This window comes from Aptenodytes forsteri, unplaced genomic scaffold, assembly GCF_000699145.1.
Source record: "Aptenodytes forsteri isolate BGI_AS27 unplaced genomic scaffold, ASM69914v1 Scaffold81, whole genome shotgun sequence".
NCBI classification, from domain to species: Eukaryota; Metazoa; Chordata; class Aves; order Sphenisciformes; family Spheniscidae; genus Aptenodytes; species Aptenodytes forsteri.
Window position 1 is genome coordinate 249,441 of NW_008795259.1, and position 14,366 is coordinate 263,806.

The following is a 14,366-nucleotide window of genomic DNA, read 5'->3' on the forward strand; positions in this document are numbered from 1 at the left end:
CCCTCCTGCCTGAGACTGACTGACTGTGCTGCGCTGTAATAATGCTCAGTGCCTATTTCGGTTTCCTTTTTCTTCCCACATAGTGACTGACTCTATAAGCAGCCACTGCCTAAATTCCTGAATCACCAGCAGGAATGTGAGGACGTGAGACAACGTGGTGCACCAAAACCTAATTGGGTTGCTTCTCCCTAGGACACTATCTGTTCAGGGACTTTTGAGAACATTTTTCTTATGTCACTTGTCTGAGTATTGGAAGCAGAAGATCTTGATGTGCAGATGAAAGCTTTGAACGTAAATAGAATTATCTCTGAAAGTTATGGGTAGATAAATGGATCAGTAAAGAGTCATGTATTACATGCAGAATATATTTGTGAGGTACAAACAAGCTGTGAGGAAAACACAAGTATAGAAATGTTGATTTTTTTAGAAAAAAGAACTGCAACATCTCAAAGCACAGAAGATTAAAGTAGTACTTCCAGCCATTCTAGTTCAATGAATTATTGTATATATAAATCCATTTGCGCTGGAAATTGGAGAGGCCATTTATTTCACAAATACTAGTTTTATCCCAGGAAATGGAAATGGGGTCTTGAAAATGATTATTAAACATCACACTTTAGGTTTTAAGATAGCTCCAGTTCCAAGGGACCAAACACGATCTAACTCTGGGAGGCAAATTAGTGTTCTGTTGAAATGGCTTCTGCCAGACAGGACACTATAACACTGGGCTGCTTTAAATTACATCCAGAATAACAAATGTTGTCACCAGTCCATGTCCACAGCATGTCAAAGACAGGATTTCTTTGCAGCACAGGTTAAATGGGATGCTGCTACCACAGGAACAGGGTGGTTTCTGCTGCTGCGTCGTAGTTATGATGGAGACTCCCAAGCTACCTCTGCTCTTGCTGTCTCTGGAGGAGCAGCCCCAGCGCAGGGACCCTCCCTGGCTGTAGCAGCGGCCACCAGCCTGGCTTGCTGGGACACTGCAGGCGAAGTAGACAGAGAAGCAAAACTCTCCTCCCAGGCACCTGCCTGATTTGCTTACGCCTGGAGCTGGTCCTGCTTCAAGAAGGCAAATAGTCTGGGCAGACAGAGCAGTGCTTTTGATGGGTGATTGCTTACTAGCATAGCCTGATCTTTAATTTTTAATGTTAACTAGGAATGCAAGGTATAGTCGGCTGGACACTGATTAAACAAGAGGATCCTCTTGTAATGATGGGAAATGAATCCTTAATATGAATGAAAAATGATTCATAAATATCAATTCCCCAGCTTAACACCCAGCAGGGATCCCAAAATACTTTCTCTCAATAATTTTTCTCAACTTGAGAAAAAACTGGAGCATCTCCATTCTCTGTGTGTTAAGACTTTTGAAGTCAACAGTCTTTTGGTAGTATTTCCATAAAACCAAGCCATCAAAATGTGCTTGAAATTGGAGACGTGCTGAGTGTTTTCTGATCTTCTTTGAATGGGGTTCACCCATCCCCATAAGATATGTAACAAGAAAAGGAACTGGCAAAGAGCTGAGAAATGATAGTGTCCCAGTTGGAAACTCACATTTTTACATGTACCAAAAAACTGGGGCGGTCAGTTGAATCAATTTTAGGCAATCAGTATGCAGAAACCAGCTTTTTTCTTGGTGCTTTCGATTCTGGAGAAGTATCATTTAAGTGTTTGGTAACTCTGCTGACTTAAGAAAGCATTACACTATTCTTGGGTGCACTTGCCCCTTTTCTTCTTGAATACTAAAACAATTTGGTTGAGGTTTTTCTATCCTTAGCATTCTGTTGATTGATATGTTGTTCTACTAAGTTGGGGAAATATTCTGGTTACAGTTAAATAACATAAAATGTATGGACATGATTCATTCCTGTGCTGCTGTCACTTACTCTAATTTTACTTGATCAAAGAAGCTACACCAGCATAAAAGCGGCAAAGTTGCAGTGAATCAAGCACAGATGCAAAGCAGAAAACATAACAGTTTTTAATGAGATATGAAATTACTTTGGTGTATTATCTAAACTACTATAGAGTGTGCATTTTTCATTGAAATTAAAGATTTATATAATGTGATACAAATCCCACTGTAAGAGGCATAAAATTTACTTCGAACAAATAGTGAAAAGACATTAGATCTATATTTTTAAAGCTCTGTTGTTGATTTTACTAATAATTTTCTCAAAGTTTGCCCTTTTGAAAGGAAACATCTCAGTTACAGGTGCTATTTTTTGTATTCTCCCATGTAGAATAAGCTGAGTCAACTTGCATTTACTCAGGCCAAAATATTTTTCAGTGTTCACCTTTTTTATATCTTCACTACGTAACAAAAATCTGGTATAAAATAGCAACATCTCTCATTATTTCTGTGAGTGGAGAAGAAACCTGTCATTTATTAAGCTATCAAAATTGAAGCAAAATCATTAGTGAGTAAACAGTCATCTTCCTTTCCAGTATCCGCTGTCTGATGTAATGAGGGTGGCAGACTGACATGCTGCTTACATTCCTTACGTGACTTTTGGAAGCAGTCACTATCCAAGCAAAGCAAAAAATAGACACTGGTCTGAAACTTCGTTAAAACGTAGACTTCCAGTTTTGTTTGTTTTGTCAACCCAACATCCTGCAGTTGTGTGTCTTTGCTTATTGTAGTCTTCTACACAGACTGAGCTGCCTGTTAATAGATTAAGACTGAGCAAAGTAATTTATTTGGGTTTCTTTCCCACGTTTTACCATTCATAGTTTGTGATGTACTTCTTACGGTAAAATATGAGAGAAATACAAGGTGCTTTCACATAAGGAAGAGATACTACCTCCCCCTGTTGTGGACTGAGGGCTCAAGTTGTGCTCTCCCAATCTGTGCCTTTCCTGGGGCTCTCTTCTCTTGGCCCATGTGTGACGGCTCATCAGTGCTCTCAGGGGATTTCACCCGGCCTACAACCTGACTCCTGTAAGCTCCTGATGACTTCCATGAGAGAAGGATGTCATGGATAAATTTCCCAGGCAGCAGCAACCTTGTCTCAGCTGCCCTCTTTTCAACTGCAGTTCTGGGCTGCTCAAAGTTATTCCTGCAAGCTGGTGCTGCGGGGAGTATCTGTGCAATACATTGTGTTGCAGATCTCGTGTCGCTTGTTCTCATGCTAACAGGGCAGATGTGTGCAGCAAACCCTCTGCTTCCTGGAGTTGGACCTCCTCTTTTATATTGGGTCAGGGGTTCAACCACATGCCCTGGGAGGCAAGACAGTATACAGTCCTTCTCCACAGGTGGGAGAAGTGGCATTGTCCTCCTACCAGAAAACATGGTCACCAAGTTAGAAGTAATGGGAGGAAAACAGGGCAGTGACTGTTTCTGAAGCTTATTAAGATGCTATGTACAGACAACATACATTTTATTATAACTGGATCTTACTATGAGTAATATTTCCTAATTAACCACAGGGATGCATGAGCTTTGCAGACTGAAAGACTGAGCATAGGAAATTTCCCAGGTCTGTTTTTAATCAAATTTATGTTGTTGTAAATTGCTTGCTTTTGCAAAAAGTTTCAGGGGTAGCTAGTTTTAGGAATTACCCAGGGGGCATGAAGGTACTCCCAGTTACATCCTTGTAACATCTCTGGAGTTGTACCTGTGTTTCTTAGCAAAGAATTATTTCTACAGAATTAGAACATGCTTCTGAGTGGACATGGGAATGGTGGATGATCTCATTACCTCTATCCTCCTTAGATCTATTCTAAGGCTTTTCAAGCTCACCAGGGACTGTCTTTCCAGTCTATGCAGACCCTGGTGGGTCATGAATCTGGAAACTGAACTTTTGCACGCAGATGAGGATGGATTTGTAATAATGAAAACCTTCAGCTCTTGAAAAAGTTTTTTTGAAATATTTCCTAATGGAAAATACTTTTTTCTTGTGTGGATCAGGCCAGACTTTGACTGTGTAGACACACACACCCCAGTGAAGAACTGGGGAGCTGTCAGCATATGCTCTGTGTTACAAGTGTGGCAGGAATAGCTATGTAGACAAGTACAGAGGGAAGCTGTGTGCTGGTACACATGAAAATATCAAGGAGGGAAGAAGAAATTGGAGCGTGGTTGCCAAATTTACTCTGGGTCAGACCAGGGCTATGTGTCATTGAACCTCACAGTCCAATGCAGGACAAAAAAGGGCAGCATTTAGCAGAGCTAATGCACAAGAGCGTGCGCTGGGAGTACACATTTTAGCATCTTTCTTTTTCATGGCAAATCTATGTAAATAAACCTGTTACATCTAGGAGATGCAGAATGATTTTCTGGCTTGTGGCTATTCCACAACCAAGGATATGCCACTCGTTTGTGCAAATTAGGGAGTGTCTACTTTAAATACAATTACGGTAATCAAAAACCCTTAAAAGTTGTACTGTATTTTTTCAGTGTTAAAAATAAAACCTGCTGCTGTCTGTACTAGTATACTTAATATTAGTATAATAATTAAGAAAGATTTTTTTTATTAACAATAAGGTATGTGCATGTTTGTGTAGATGTGAATACTACATCCCCACAGAAAAAAATAAATTCTGAAGAGACCAGCGAAATTGGTAACCTTGATCAAAAATCAAGGTTTCAAAGACAAATCTATCACTAAATTGATGGGATATTGAAGCATCTGGCAGGATTGAAGGTCTTGTTTGTACCCGAATTGTGGGGCAGAGCTGTCTTTTTGTTCTGCACATGAGTTCTCACGGCACCTCGCACAAGACAGGTCTCAGCCCACAGCAATGACATAGAAACACTACTGCAGTATCCACTGCAGGAGGCTCGCTGCTTCGGCCCATGCAACAACTACCATTACTGTAGGAAGCTTCATGCTCCGAGAGGAAAGTAAACCAGACAGCACAGAAGTCTTGACTGGCAGAGACACCCTGCAAGGGCCCATGCCATAACTTGTGGGTTGTCATCTCCTTCCTCTTAAAAAAAAAAAAAAGCAGCAAGGTTTTTTTGCTTGCTTAGTTGTATGTGGGGGTGAACTAGTGATCCAAGTACACTTTTTTGATCCTGTCTTGGAGTCCCTGATTGCACCACAAGTCAAAGTGTCTATGCTTATGCGGCTGGGCCGATGCACCAGTGTTGTGAGGAGCGCTGTGTAGAGCGCACCTGCTGAGCCAAAGACTTGAGATGAATAGCACCCATATTGATTTGCCTATAATGGAGTGAAAAAGAAAAATGTCCAGGTTTTGTTGCAGGTATTTTCACGGGGTATTAAATTGGTGGATTAGTTGCAAACAGCAGTACTGATAAAGTCTCCTGTCCATCTTGATGGTTGGGCCTTTCTATTAAAATGACACATAAATAACCTATTATGTCCCCCACCCATGGAAATTCAAATGCACCTGTCAACTTGATAAAGCACTTGCCTGGAGGGAAGCATTGTTTACATTTTCACTCCATTCTTCAGAAAAAGTGAGATTCTAATTATTTTTCCCACTGTAAATTAATGCTGACTATGATGGTTAGCATATCTTTGTATTGTTATATCTATGCAAAAGTTAAATAATAGAACTGATCCATCATGTATTATGCAATGTGCATTTTTATGACAGGCTTCCCTCTGATCTTATTATGCCTTTCTTCATAAATACTTACTTTTTTCCCCAGCAGCTGGGGGAATCTTTGTTGACTGCTGGTTTAGAAGTTGAAATCTGTCCTGTGTGAAAAGGAAAACGCAATTTACATGTTTATCGGATGCTGAACTCTGCTATCTTCTGAGGAAGGAAAAAATAAGGATATAAAAGTACACTCCATTAATAATAAGCTTCATTATAATAGGCAATTGGTCACAGTACACTAAACCATTTTTCTACAAACCAAGCACATCAAATTCAATAATATAATGCAACTGTTTCTGTATATCTTAGACAGTAACTTTTAATTCAGGAAGGGCAAACTAGTTAAGGTGAAATCAAATATGAACAGAATCTTTCTTTGGAGCATAAAATCACACCATACCTTTGCCCAAAACCTGAAGCTGACCTATAAACAATTTGTTAGGGTTCCTAGCAGTCAGTGTTACTCTGTTTGTAAAAGGTTTTTTTTATGCATTTCATGGTTCCTGCTTGGACTGAAGGCAGAACTGCTGAAATACCACAAAGGGGGCTGTTTTTGCAATACTATGCTACAAGTGAGAAATATTATTGTCAGAAGTTTTTGCTATCTGGTTTCTTAACTCAAGCAGGGAAGAAGGCATTGCTTAGGGGCTCTTGGTATGCTCAGAGAACCCCAGGAGGCAGCCTGATCTTGAAAGTTTTTTTGACAAGTTTTGCAGGCCCAACTGGTTTGCATACCCTGTTGAAGGCTTATGCAAACTGCCCTGAACCTTTGACCCTTTGTCTGCTTGCTACAGTAGATTTCTACTTCTAGATTTCTAGAGAAGCATCAGTGCCAGGCACAGTTAAAATGTTTGCAAGAGCCAAAAATAGAACCCTGGTGCAGAAAAAGGAAGGAGTAAACTGACAACAAGGAAATGCCTTAGCAGTTGAGGCACTTTTAGATTAGGTTCCATTGAGCTTGCAGTTGGGGTGCTGGCTCTATGGAGGCAGAAAAGAGATCCTTGGGGTGCAGATGGCAGAGAGAATGGGATGGGAATGGGGAATGACAATGTTGACCACAAAGGAAGACCTGAACCTTTGTCATCTTCATTTTCTTTCTTCACTTCTTTTCTACAATGAAACCAGCATTTGTTTTACTGCCATGGAACATCAAATTCTTACACAAATATGCCAGGCCCTTCCACTGCTGTCTATCCTGCCAAGAAGATGGTTGTGAAACTTTTTTCCTTCAGTTCTCCCTCCATGGCCTACCTCTGCAGTGATGTCTGCAAGAAAGCAGCTAATTACTGGTGATTATTTGGAAAAACAGATAAGATAATTTAAGGACAGTTAAAGCAAATAGCCACATATATGTGCTAATACAGCTATTGCTTTGATCTCGCCATGGGTTGTTAACTCTTTGTTCTGCGGGCAGCCTATTTCTACCTGTCTGTACAGCAGCTGGAGTAATGGGGCCGCAGTGTGAGTGAGAGTTTCTAGATGCCTCTGTGGAAAATCTGTTTGCTAACAATTAATATCCATGACGGAGTAGTCAGTATACTCATTAGGACTATTGAAAGATCAGAGAAAAATTACAATATTTCTAAAGGAGGGCAACCACGCTTCGTGGATTTTCGTATACATTTTACCAAAAGTGTTGAAGTTTGCTTTCCTCTTTCACCTTCTTTTTCCTAGCCCCCTTCCATCTGCTTGAAAAAATAGCTGGGTTTAAGCAGTAAGCAGGCAAATTAGGAAAATTTTGATTCTTAGAAAAACCTCATAGCAATTTTGTTATTGTTTGAAGACTATTTAAAAAAAAATAGTAGTTTAAAATCCAGACTTGGTCAGGTATCCAACAAAAGCCACCCTCCACAAGAGCACAGTTCACACTACGTTCTACCCCACTGGCACAAGGATACACAATTCCTCTGCCTTCACAGGCGGAAATTTTCTGAAGCTGGAGAAGATGCAACTAGAAGCCACCAGTCCAATGTATTTAAGTTTTAAGTTCTCAGCTGATTTACTGCCCATGTAGTGATCCAGATTTAAAAATGTTATTTTGCTGCCAGGAACAGATCTCTCCATCTGACATAAGTTACAGGTGAGTAAAAACATGTCTCATACCCAGACATACACCTTGTATGCACATGGTCTTGGACATGGTGAATTAAATTTGTGAACACAGACTTATTTCTATTAACTATCTTTTCTCTGTGTTTAATCTGTTCCAAATGGTAAAAGTCTAAGATAAAATGTTTGTTGCAAATAGGTTAATTGACAAACTTAGGCTCTTTGTTTTCTGTTTACAGATTCTTTTTGAACCACATTGTTTTTCTACAGATCTGTTGGGGCTATTTTAACAAATTTTTGCAACATATCTTCTGTGGGCAAATTTTATCCCATAAGATGAACTGCTCTGTTGATCTGTTTACTATTTGTTGTTTCTGGTGTATGTTTTGTCACCAAAGTCATATAGTATTATTTCTGCTTTCTGACTGCATTACATTTGTAAACAGATGAGTAATGAATAACAAATGTTGATGAGCAGATAATGAATAGCAGACACTGTTATTTACACAGATATGCCCTTGTATGCATTAAAATCCTGACTTCCATAGGGAAAATAGCTTTTCCTAAACACTTTTGTATATAAAATCCTGTCTGTCTGAAGTTACTGAAGACGCTTTCTTAAGTAACTGATTCCAGCATCCCTTATAAATTTGGGAAATGAGGTGTGGAGAGAGATTTCTCTTACCCATCTGAACCAAACCCATTCTGGGCTTGGAATACAGCAGGATTCTCTGGAATAGGGAGGGAATGTATTTTATCTCCTTTCCCTAGGGCAAATCAATGGACAAAGGCACTGCTATGCACAAGGAAATGCAAGAAAGCTCTGGCCTTTAATTTTCACTCACTAAGGTTTTTGCTGAATTGAATATCAGTTTTCCTTGACTTAATACTTGAGATGACCTTTTTTTCCAAATTTATTATTGTTTGGAAGAGTCTATTTCTACATTTGTATATTATTTATGGATGACTCAAGTGTGGAGACTTAGACCACGTAAGATTTAGATCCAAAATGATGGGATGGTAAGCAGCAGACTACAGTAGCAATGAGTGCACGGTGGCTAAGAAATATGTGACTGCACTTTGTAATATCTAAAAGCAGGAGATCAAAATCATCCCCTAGAAAAGATCTGCATCGCTGTTCATTTGGACATATCCACAAACATGATGCTATCGCAATTCAGAAACAAAAAGACCCTCCGCTGTTTCCTAGTGTTACGATGCTGAGCAGCTTGCCATAAATCTATTCTGGGATTTCTCCTCAGTCATTTACAAAGAGGTTATTCTCTGTATATGGTTATTTTCATCATTCAGTCTGTCCATGTCAGTTTATTAAATAAATCAGGGAAGACTGTAACAACAATGCTTCAGGCATTCATAATTTGACTGAAATAAACAATTCCCGAATACTACTGGTCCATTATGTTGGTCCATTATGTTCATAAACAGGACGATTTAGAAACAAGTTATCTATCTGCAGAGTTACTACAGGCAGTTGTAGGTGGGGATATCGCACTGGTTCGAAGGCATTTGCCACCTATCTGGCTCCATAGGTCAGAGTATGACTGTTAAGCCACGCATGCCTGGCAGAGGTCCTCTGCCAACAGCAGACCAAAGGCCTTTGCTAACCCAAGACATTTACATGCTTCATTATTGCCCCAAGTGTGAAAGCGCATGCTATTGCCCCACCAAAGTACGCTGTATATGTATAAGCATGTGTACATACTTATATTTATTCATTTAAGGATTAAATATGAGGGGCATTGGTGTAACTGGTCATGACTGTCTCATGATGGTATGACTTTTGGCAGTTCTAATAGCTTCTCTTGTTCATGCCTTTGCTTTCCATTTCTCCAATTTCACGATTTATTCAAACCGAGTTCATTTGCACTTCTTGTAAAGTACTCCATATTTCCTATGGTGGCTTGAAAATCTTCCCCACTGTCACAGCTAGTTCTGCGTGAGGTTCAGTGGTAGCCTCACCTGGACCTGGACGCCAGCAAGGTGCCTTTGATACAGGCAACAAGGGTGTTTTTAGGTATGTCCATGTAAATTCTTTTCCCAGAGTTGCTGGCAAGGTTTTTAGCAGCAGCATGTCAGAGATGGGGTTTGCAATACTTAAGGGGTGCTGAGCTTCCCTTGGAGGTTAATGCTAGCCAGCTTTTGTTTTTTTAATTGTAGAGCTACACTGGTTTAACAAAGATTGCCTCCAGGACAGCAATTCCCATATTTACAACTCTTACCACAGAAAATGCACTTACCACGTTTATGAAAGTTACTTGAAGTAAATACAGCACCCTTGACTTTTGATGTCTTTTTTTTCTATAATTTCAACACTTTTGCCCTTTCCCCTAAAGTTAACAGCTTGTAACTTCTGCTAATTATTTGTCATGGCCAGCTCACAGTTCTGCCCATTCTCGCCTGGTTTGTTTGGTCCGTATTGCTCATTTTATGCATTTCCTTTGAATGCTGCTTTCAAACATTTTTTATACATTTTACAATGTATAAAGCTGGAATTGATTCACATGACATTGCAAATAATAACGCTGCAAGCAGTTAAGAATCAGCACTACTCATAATCAAGTGTTTGGAGACACATGGATATGTCTATTTCTCAACTTTTTTTAAAGAATTATTTTTATGCTGATGTCTTCTTTTAAGACACTAAAAGTCAGTCTTCCTCTCATTCCCACTGTAGCTCAGAAAATTTGAGGAATTCTTTTTTCCTTTCTTCTTTTACAAAAGCTGTCAAACAAGAGAAAACCTCATAGTACCTGTACACACTAGCATGGCATTTTCTGTACCCTGACCTTGGAAATATTAATATTAATTGGCTGTGTATCATGTGTGTAATATATTTATAAATATACATTTATTAATATATTTGTATTTAAAATGTTATCATGTTCTACTTCAATAACGTATTTCTATACACTTGGTATGGCATGATATAGTTATACAACAAAGTACATTTGTATTTGTACTTACAAATGTATTTTTGTCTTTTGTTCTAGGTTATGTACTGTAATTTCCAAAGGGTGACATAATTTACCTTCTTTGTATGAGAAGCATGTTCCATTCCTTTAAAAGTCCATGTATTTTTACGTCACACTGTACGTTAAAGGAGCAGTGATTGAAATCATTGTTGTCAAGGAAGAATGTATTAAAATTATTAATAAGACTTAAACCCACACGAGACTTACTGAATCATCTGATCTGACCTAAATTTATGACCCTTCCTCTCAGTTCTTCCCTTTGCATACTTGCACAAAGACAGGAGGATTGAAAGGAAGAAAAAAAACCACAGCAAAGACCAGTGAAAACTGTATATTTGCATTAGGTCGATGTAACATTTTGTGATTATAATAATATAAACAAATAAACTATAAGGGCATTCACATCAGACCTCATTTCAAGCTGAACTATTATAAAGCGATTAACAGCCTCACACTCCTGCTTTAATTAAGTTATGTTGTGAAATATTCAGCATTTGAACCTGTTCTGGCCTGCCTCTTTTATCATTGAATTACCATCCTTAATGTGTTTTTCTGCTGAAAGATGAATTTCATTTAAGGATTACTGTACACTGTGCTGGCATTTTGTGGTTTCTTGTCAGCCCTTGTGAATCTAGATCATAGCTAACTTCAGTTCCTCTGACATGTCCTATATGCACAGTCTCTTGACTAGCCTGTCTCAGTGGATTTATTAACTCATATTGTATTCCTGTAGAAATGAATGGACATTTTTGATTAACTTAATGATAGAAATTTCAGATGACAGTAGAGTTTACTTTTGGAGCTTACTTCAGGTTATGTAGGCCACAGCAGCTCTCTAGTGACCTATCACTTCACAGAAATGCGTTTTGAAAGTTTCAAGGCAGTGGACATCCGTCTGCCAAATACTTTAAAATGGTGCTAGCAAGGAGGGAATTGAACGGTCCTTCAGAGCTGGGGTGTCTGAATCCACAGCCACCCCCAGCACTGCTCTTTCCTTTCCCGGGGTTGGTTTTCAGCTGTTATATCCTACTGCATATTGCAGAGTCTGCCATCAGGCAAATTCATGCTACCAGATGACTTTGAGGAAGGGTCAATGAGTGATGCCTCAGCGATGCATCCCATTTCCCTCCTTTCTACTTGTGCCTACCCAGGACCAAGGTGATGCAACTCAACACAGCACCATCAGTGTTGGTAGTGCTTTTTCACTCTCAGTTGTCTGATGATCAGGCTGCGCTTTTAGGGAGGGGAGGACATGCCAATCAATATTGTCATGTTCTCTTGACTAGTGACATAAATGTCCTTAGAGGGAGTTCGCCAGATCTTGAAATGTGATGACAGGTCAGGTGGGTTTGTTTACTCCCACTACCCCGCAGATCTGTCTCTTCTCAGGGTGGGTGGCAAGGCAGAGAATCCTGATGCTGTACCTGGTCCCGTATGGATAAGGTGCTACAGGGATGGCACCCAGAGCCAGGAACTCCTGAAAGAGGTCTTCGCCCTGGCAAGGCGAAGGTTTGCTCAAGTACAAAGGTTTGAGTGACATGGCTTTGGCTTCCAGTACGGTAATTATATGCTGTAAATTACACTCAGCTCTGGCAATGATTGAAAATATATGTGGTAATTTACTTGTGTGAAGGTAGTCTAAGGTCCATGCTGTCCTCTGTGCTGGACAAGCACAGCATGCATATCTCTGCCCCCAGAGCTCACAGCTCAAACAGGCAAAACAGAGCTGCAGAGAAGGACATGGTGTTCACAGTGAATGATCCATGGCTTGCAAAACACATGGTAAATAAATCCCCCTACTTGTTGGTAGGGACAAACACAAAAGAAGGACAAGCAGATTTAATGAAAGTGGGCTAAGATGAAGGCCAGAGAGGAAGCAGGGGAACATGCGGGATTGATTCAGGAGAGAGGAAAACACTCTGAAGAAAGGAAGCAAGCACTACAGGGGAAAATGCATCCAGCATAAAACGAGGAACACGACAGAGATCATCTCTTTTGCTGGATGGATCCTCTGCAGACTGAGTTTCTGAGCTGGCTCTCCCAGCCATTTCTCTTCCCTGAAGTCAGATCAGGGAGAAGACATGAGGCCAGAAAGGGCTTGGTGCTCTTGATTAGGCAGGTCAGAGCTCTCGGTTGTGAGACACTGGGATGAGAGAGGAGGGTAACCGTGGCGGGGTCTTTGTTCCCATTTCACAAGCTGTGCTGTGGCAGCTCTTGCAGCTGCTTGTCCCTGCTCTGGCCAACACTGTCCCAACAGAAGCTGCCTTTCTGCTTTCATGAGAGCATTGGCCACCTTAATTCTTACCGAGCAACTGTGTATGGCAGGCATGTAAGACATGTTTGTAGGCAGAAGAAAATGCTGGGTTTGTCCTGTCCTTGTAGCTGCTGTGTGTTTCTAACAAGTTGTTCTGAATGAAAGCCTTTTAACCCCAGAGACTTTGGTGTGGGAAATTCAGACTGTGCATATTTTACCTTAAATTTCAGATGACCTTTCCTTGTTTTAAAATGTATAAAATCGTTTAGGACTGATGCAAATGAAAGCTGGCACTAAAATGAAGTTTCCTATTGTTCTGTCTTTCCTGGAAAAGAGTTGGAGATAATTTCCAGTGCCTGTTCTTGCTTTCTTAACTCACCTAAAACCAATCTTCTCCTAAGGCAGTTGCTCAGAATAGCAGCATGCACGTCAGGATCGTGGCGTTGGCACACTGTGCTAGTTACGGGATTCCTTGTAATGCGTAAGAACAGCTGAGGAAATGTGAACTGGAACACAAGTGAACTGAGCTAGATCTAACTTTTCCCAAGTGGGGGGAAAAATTTGTGTCTGATGATTTTGGGATCTCTTGTAAGAATCTGAGCTCTTTGTTTCAGCAAAAAGAAAAATCAAAACTATGCAAAAGAATGTTTTGATGCACCTATCTTAAATTAGAGGTTTTCTATGGCTAGCTTCATGGGCGAGTTCCAATCATTTCAGCCAGTGTAATACATTTTCTTGAAAGAAAAGGCATGTGCTAGACCAGCAAAAGAGTTATTTCCTCTGCATTAAGTAGAAGTGTTTGGGAAGAGCATGCTGGTGTATTGTAAGGATATAACAATATCACCAATATCTTCCTACTGTAAACAGGAGTAGCATCTCATGGGAGAAAATGAGTGACGCAAAGGTCTTACAGAAATGAAGGGTTGAAAAGCTTGCACTTCAGTGGGAGTATAAAAATAATGCTTTTCATCATCAGTTCTAGTTAAGGATAAGGGGTGCTTAAACTGTGCGCTATGACCCATCTGAAGTCTTGAATTCTGCTCAGCCTGTATAAAGAATTAACACAAAAAAGGTTAAATGGAAATTCTGGCTGACGCAGGGAGGTACAAAACCTACCCAAGCAAATGTGTTTAGAGCAAACCAGGAAACTAGGTAACTGTGTCAATAAACTAGCTTTATACAACGCACTAAAATACACCTTATTTACTCTGCCTCATCTACAATTCAGTTAGCAGCACAAGGTTATTTTAATACTATGCAGAGTTCAGAGACTAAAAAGTGCTTGTGGGTACAGGCACAAAGGCTTCTCAAAGAGAGAAATACAAATACTCATTCGCAAAATTCTCAGGAAGCTTTCTTTTTTTAATCAGCATTGCCATTTTATTGTTTAACCTACCCTGCTTGATCTCCCTACTTTTGGTTAATACGGGAGTCAATTACAGCTTCATCTGTGCAGAATTAACTTTATAGAAGTGTGTGTGTGTGTGTGTGTGTGT

General features: G+C 40.0%; 1 protein-coding gene across 1 annotated transcript in view; it reads left to right on the forward strand.

Annotated features, from left to right (window-relative positions):
- LOC103898852 overlaps positions 1-14,366 on the forward strand; it is a 119,750-nt gene that overhangs the window by 103,901 nt on the left and 1,483 nt on the right. The window lies entirely within an intron of this gene.